The 7,175-nt window shown below is 36.6% G+C and overlaps 1 non-coding gene across 1 annotated transcript; it reads right to left on the bottom strand.

The window, feature by feature from the left end:
* Positions 1-4,837: 4,837 nt before the first annotated feature.
* On the bottom strand, positions 4,838-4,944 carry LOC122063947. The gene has a single exon (XR_006135527.1). It is a non-coding gene; the product is annotated as a small nucleolar RNA R71 (small nucleolar RNA).
* Positions 4,945-7,175: the final 2,231 nt, after the last annotated feature.

Here is a 7,175-nt window from a genome sequence, read left to right as displayed (position 1 = left end):
AAAAAAAAAAAAAAAAAAAAAAAAAAAAAAAACTGGTTTCCCTCCCCCACACTTACGTCATGCAATGTCCTCAATGCATGGAAAGAATTAAAAGCAAAGACAATGCAAGGGGGTTATACCTCAGTAAAAGTTAGTCATCTGTGTAAAGATGTTTATGAAAATCCATGATCTCTTCACTAGCCACAGTAGGAAGCTCAAGGATGGTTTTAAATGCTCACCATTAACCTTCGAAATTACCCCTGTTCCTGGATTCAGAATCTCCACAGCCCCATGGGGATATACATTATGTACAATAAACGGGCCATCCCATCGGGATCTAAGCTTACCAGGGAAAAGGTGCAATGGAGAGTTATATAATAAGACCTTATCACCAATTGCAAAAGATTTGTGAAGAATGTGCTTATCATGGAAGGCTTTGGTCTTCTCCTTGTAAATCCTAGAACTTTCATGGGCATCATTCCTAAGTTCCTCCAACTCAGATAGTTGGAGCCTACGATGAATACCTGCATCAAACAAATCAAAGTTGAGCTTTTTGATGGCCCAAAAGGCCTTATACTCTAATTCAACTATTAAGTGACAGGCTTTCTCATACACCAAACGGTAGGGAGTCTTCAATGTAGTCCAATGGGCCGACAAGGCATCAATGAGCCTAAGGGACTAATCCTTACGATTGGGATTAACAATTTTCTCCAAGATTTGTTTGATTTGCCTATTAGACACCTCCACTTGGCCACTAGTTTGGGGGTGATAAGGAGTAGCTAACTTATGTGTGATCCCATACTTTTTCATCAAGGTCTCAAAAGGTTGATTACAAAAATGAGTACCCCTATCACTAATTATAGCACATGGTGTACTGTTTGAATTTTAAAAGTAACCGCAAGCATACAGATCAGTGTAGCTAATGGGTCGAACACAAGGAGAGTAACCACTTTATTTTAAGCTTCTTTTAGTAATATGAAAGTGTAACAATTGATTATGGTGATCTACTTCTAACTACCATCCTAACACAAATGCATCTAAAAGTGTCCTAACCAACACATCTAGGGAAATTGGAAAGTAGAATTTGGAATTGAAATTAAAAATTAAACAACCAAACCATTCACATCTAATCCTAACCATTCGTCATCTAGGAATTTAAGTACTCAAACCGTGCAATTAAAAAACGAATAATTGAAATAAAAAGTACTGAAAAGTAAATAAATAAAATAAAAAAAGGAAGAATTTAGAGAGAGACACACAAGTAGGTATCTCTACTTAGTTCGAGGGATGCACGATAAATAATATGAGCTTCTCTACTTGACTAGAGAGTACTCTTACACGGGCTTTTCTACTTGGCTTTAGGGGAAGGGATGCAATATAAAGAATCAAAATAAAAGGATGGTTCCATAGCTAGAGAGGGGCAATGCCAATGCATAATCTAGCCATGAACCTTGGGGGAAAGGGAGAGCAATAATGTAAAACTGAAAATTTAAAACCTAATTTAAGAATCAAAGGGTAGTAAGAAGAGGGAATGAGAGGGGGGTGAGAAGACTACTACAGAAGCCTACTTATTTGAACTTCAATACTTGAACTTAAAAACTTGATTGAGATTTGAAATACTACCAATACTAAAAACTAGATCTGAAATTGCTTGTACTAGAGAAAACAAATCTGAAAGAGAAACTTGAACTTGAAAGGAGATGCTCCACAGCTTGTTCTTGTCACCTAGAACTAAACCTAGAACTAAAACTTGAAAATTACAACTTCAATTGCATAAAACATAAAATTAAAAGACTAAATCAAAGACAAAAGTGCTTGCATTCATTAGATAAAAGAGGATTACAAAAGTGTTTAATAGCAAAAACCAAAACTAGAATAAAAGGGAGAGAGAGAGAGAGAGAGAGAGAGAGAGTGCAACTAAAAAAAAACCCTAAGAAGAGAAGTTCCTCCCTTTCTAACATGATTCTTATTTATAGGGAAGGAGAGAAAAAATCCAACAAATTGGGTTTTTAAAAGGTAGGATTTTTTTTTTTTAGATTGAAGTGCTGATGGGCACATTTATATGTGAAATCTTAGGTCTTAAAGCATGCATTTTACATAATTAGAATGGAGCTACCATGTGTTTTACTCTCTTTTTGCAGGTTTTATATTTTTAAGGCCTTAAGGACTATCGGGCACCGTATCTCCAATTTTACACATAAAGAGGTCTCATTTCTTTCTATGGTTGCGAAGAGGATGAAATTCTGAGCAACATGGATGTATTGCATTAAAAGTACACATCCGTTTGGTCACCCGTACAAGTGATTGGACTAAAAAAAGAATAATGGATCAGAATTGAACCAAGATACAGAACCAACCTGTCTGCAGTTGTCCCAGGGGTATAATGAATATTCTAAGAAGCCAACAAGGATTGATGGACCCCCCTTGAGTGATTGAAGATTTATTTTTGATAACAACAACTACCTAGCATAGTTGGTGAGTTGTGGTGTGTAAAATCCCTTGCTCATTAGGAGGTCTCAAGTTCGAACCTCTTGGCTACCATATTTTTTGGAGTTTTTTTGGAATATTTTCTCTCTCCTACTCATAACAATCGATTTAAGAAAAAAATAGAGGTCGGCCAAGGAGAGCTGTGCACAAGTTTGAAGAGTGAGAAAAAGAAAAAAAAGGGAGAAAAAATAGGAAAGAAAAAAATAGAAAAAGGGAAATCAAAATTGTGGGAGATCTCCTCTCCTATGATTCTCTCTCTCTTCTCTCTCCTCCACCTCATCAAAAAATTCAGCCAAGAGATTGCACATAAAAGAGAAGAAAAAAAATATAGGAAAAAAAGGTAAGAAATAACAAAAATCCCCTACTTCCTATTTTCTCTCCTCTCTCTTCCCATCCACCTCATCAAAATTGTCCAAGGGGATCCACCCTTGGACATCCTCCTCTCTCCCTTATTCCCTATAAAATGGAGTCCACCAAACCCTAAATGGTTGTCCCTCTCTTGCTCTCTTTTTCTCTAATTTTTAGTTGTGCTCTCCTTTTAGTTCTAGTTCTAGTTCGTCTTAGTTTTTCTTACTTTAAACACTTTTGTAATTGGTTTTTATTTAATGATTGCAATTTTTTTCTTTTTTATGGTTCATGTTATTCAAAGGTGTAATAATTTTAATTTTTAGTTCTAGGTTTAGTTCTAGGGGACAAGAACAAGCAGTGGAGCATCTCCTTCAAGTTCAGTTTTTCTCTTTAGATTTGTCTTCTCTAGTACTAGCAATTTCAGATTTGGTTTATTCCAGATCTGATTTTTAGTACTGATAGTATTTCAAATATCAATCAAGTTTTCAGTTCAAGTATTGATGTTCAAGTAAGTAGGTTTCTACAGTAGTTTTTTCACCCCCCCTCTCATTCCCTCTTGCTACCCTTTCATTCTTAAAGTAGGTTTTAAATTTTCAATTTTACATTATTGCTCTCCCTTTCCCCCAAGGTTTATGGCTAGATTATGCATTGGCTTTGCCCCTCTCTAGCTATGGAATAATCCTTTTATTTTTATTATTTATATTGCATCCCTTCCCCTAAAGCCAAGTAGAAAGCCCTTGTAAGAGTTCTCTCTGGTCAATCTGGTCAAGTAGAGAAGCTCGCATTATTTATGGTACATCCCTCGGGCTAAGTAGAGATACCTACTTGTGTACATCTCTTTAGCTTTTCTCCCTTTTTTATTTTATTTAGTCACTTTTCAGCACTTCTTATTTTAACACTTTTACTTTTATTTGTTTGTTTTTTAATTGCGTGGTTTGAGTATTTAAATTCCTAGATGTGAATGGTTAGGTCGTTTAATTTTTATTACAATTTCAATTCTAATTTTCCTAGATGTGTTGGTTAAGACGCATATAGATGCATTTGTGTTAGGTCAGTAGTTAAAAATAGATAATCATAATTAATCTATGCACTTTCGTATTACTAAAAGAAGTCTAAAATGAATTCGCTGCTCTTATATTCGACTCGTTAGCTATACCGATCCGTACGCTTGCAGTTAAGTTTAAAATTTAAACAAGTTTTTGACGCTGTTGTCGGGGAGACAGTTCCATGTTATTTTTCGCTTTCTTTTGGTAAATCGGAATGCTTTGTTTGCTTTGTTTTGTTTTTGTTTTTTTTTCTTTTATTGAATTCTTAAAAAGAACAACTTACAATAATAGTTGTATCAGAGGAGGTCGCAAAATCTCATAGTATGATAAAGACAGGTTTCACCCTATAGTAGTACCTCAGGAATTGACCTGAGCAACCTTGGATCCCTGTCGGTAAGCTCACAAAAAAAAAATAGAAAAAAGTTTTCAATTTTTTTTTTCTATTGTGTTTGTGGTTTGTCTTATTCTAGTTGTGGATAGTGTTCTGTTGCATGAGTGCCGGGTGCATACATAATAGTGTGAATAGGTTAGAAAGAAGAGATCCAATAAGTAGTGACCCTATACGTTTGTTCTGTTTAAAACCTTTCAATATGGGAGACCAACAATAAAACCCTCCACCTAAATCTCTGAAAGATAGGTTCTACCCTGATAGAATAGCCCAACCTTCTTGCATAGTTCTACCACTAGCCCAAGGCAATAATTTTGAGCTCAAATCTCAATACATCACTATGTTGCCCCACTTTCATGGGCTGACCTCTGAGGATGCATACCTATTTCTAAGGGAATTTGAAAAGTTATTCATTCTAATTAAGATCCAACAGCTTTCTGATGATGTAGTTAAGCTTAAGTTCATCACTTTGGCATTAAAAGACCAAGCCAAGAAGTCATTGTATGGGTTATCCACAAATTCCATAACCATATGGGAGAAATTCACAGTTGCCTTCCTCAAAAAGTTTTTCCCAACTCATAAAACCAATAAGCTTAGAAGTGACATCCTTTGATTTAGGCAAAAGTCTAGTGAGTCCTTTTCTAAACTTATGGAGAGATTCAAGGATCTACTCCAAGAATTCCCTTACCATGGCCTAGACTTATGGCCTTTATGTCAAATAATTTATGAGGGTATTGATTACCCAACTAAACAAATGATAGAGTCTATGTGCCTTGGGGGATTCACAACATTTATAGATGAAGGAAAGGCATAGGAATTCTTACTTGACTTAGCTGACAAAACCCATGAGTGGGAATCAATCCAAGAGAGTGAAAGAACCATAAGAGGGAAAGGATATTTTATGGATGGGTTAGTAGCCAAGGAAGCCCACTTAGATAGCCTTATCAAAAGGATTGAGGCTATTGTTCCTAGAGAACCATCATCAGTTAATTTGGTTAAAATGTGTGTTTGGTGCCAGTCCCCTGGGCATGTCATAGAAGAATGCCCTAACACCTTTGGGGGCACATCCAATGAAAGTGTGAATGCCTTATATAAGAATAGTCCATATAGTAACACTTACAATCCAAGATAGAGAAATCACCCAAATTTCTCCTAGAACCAAAGCAATCAAGTAGGGCCTTCCAATTTCCATAGTCAAGGTCAATCTGGACCCCAAAGGCCTCCCTCTGCACAATAGCCTTTTGCCCCAACTACTTTTCCTAGGCTAAATGTAGGACCTCAGGCTAGTTTCCCTAGGCCCCCTCTCCTATCATCTTATTAGCAACCCCTTGGGTTTATTAATATTGGAGAGGCAAATAGAGTAAGTGATTTGAAAAAGAATATGACCCTCCTCATAACAAGCCATCAAAATCTTACAAGAGAACTCTTCCAAGTTATCTCAATTTTGCATGAGAGGGAGAAGGGAACTTTTTCCAATCAACCAGAGCATAACCTTAGGCATCATCAGCCTGTTAGTTCACAAGCACCAACTAATGCATCATTGAATGTAGTACAAGGTCAGACCCAACAAGGCCCTCCAACAAATGTCATACTGTTTATGCCCTTAGGAGTGGCCGAGAACACCAATAGAGTGTTCCCAAATCTTTCCCATCTATTAATCCTGTTAACTCTCCTTCTATTGAGGACACAAGTGTGCCTCTTGTTCTAGGTTCATCTTATGAACCTAAAGCAACTAAAGATGATTAGATTGAGGAAACTAAACATGATTCTTCTAAAGAAGAGAAAATCCCTAACAGTCCTTATGTTCCACCTGTCCCCTTTCCTAATCACTTGGTAAACAAAAAGAAGACTGCTTCCATGGACAAGATTTTAGAAGTCTTCAAAAAGATAGAAGTGAACATCCCTCTTTTGGATGCCATATCCTAGATCCCCCCACCTATACAAAGGTTCTGAAAGATTTGTGTGCTCACAAACGTATCAGGAGTGTGCCCAAAAAGGCATTCTTGGCAGGTAACATTAGTTCCATAATTACTCAGCATATAATTGCCAAGTATAAGGATCCAGGGAGCCCTACCATATCTTGTGTTATAGGAAACACCGACATTGAGCATGCCCTACTTGGCTTTGGCGTAAGTGTGAATCTTTTGCCTTACCATGTGGATAAACAACTAGGATTGGGAGAATTGAAAGCCACTAGAACTATTTTTTTGTTGGAAGATAGGTTTGTTAAGATTCCTAAAGGGATGGTTGAGGATGTCTTACTGAAGGTGGGAAAATTTATTTTCCCTGTTGATTTCATTGTGTTAGATACCAAGCCCTTCTCAACAAAGGATGAGATCCCCATAATTCAAGGAAGACCATTCCTGGCTACCAGTAATGCATTAATCAATTGCCGAAATGGTTTCCTAAGGTTATCTTTTGGCAACCAAACTATCGAGTTTAATATGTTTAGGATAGGCAAGCAACCACATATGGAAGAAGAGATCAATATGCTTGAGGATTTTCTGGATTTTTTTGATCATTTAATTACCAACTTTGATATTGATTTTGATTTAGAATTCCAAGAGTGTATGGATGAGTTGGAAGATGATAGTGAAACTTTCTTTTCTGAAGTCTTGAGTCTTCACACACCTATGGAGCCCTTAGGACCCCTTTCCAATTCCATTCTCAAACCTTCCATAGTTGAGGCCCCCTAAGCTAGAGCTTAAGGAGTTTCCATTTAATTTAAGGTATGCTTTCCTAGGGCTTGACCAGACTTTTTCAATAATAGTTTCTTCAAATTTGACTTCTATCTAGGAAGAGGAATTACTCAAAGTGTTAAAAGATAATAAGGAAGCCCTAGGTTAGACCATGGTTGATATCAAGGGTATAAGTCATTCTATTGTGTAATATCATATACATTTTATGGAAAATTCCAAACCATCCAC

The sequence above is a fragment of the Macadamia integrifolia genome, unplaced genomic scaffold (genome assembly GCF_013358625.1).
Source record: "Macadamia integrifolia cultivar HAES 741 unplaced genomic scaffold, SCU_Mint_v3 scaffold1496, whole genome shotgun sequence".
NCBI lineage: Eukaryota > Viridiplantae > Streptophyta > Magnoliopsida > Proteales > Proteaceae > Macadamia > Macadamia integrifolia.
Note: the sequence above shows the minus strand (reverse complement) of the source record. Positions and strands in the feature narration are given on the sequence as shown.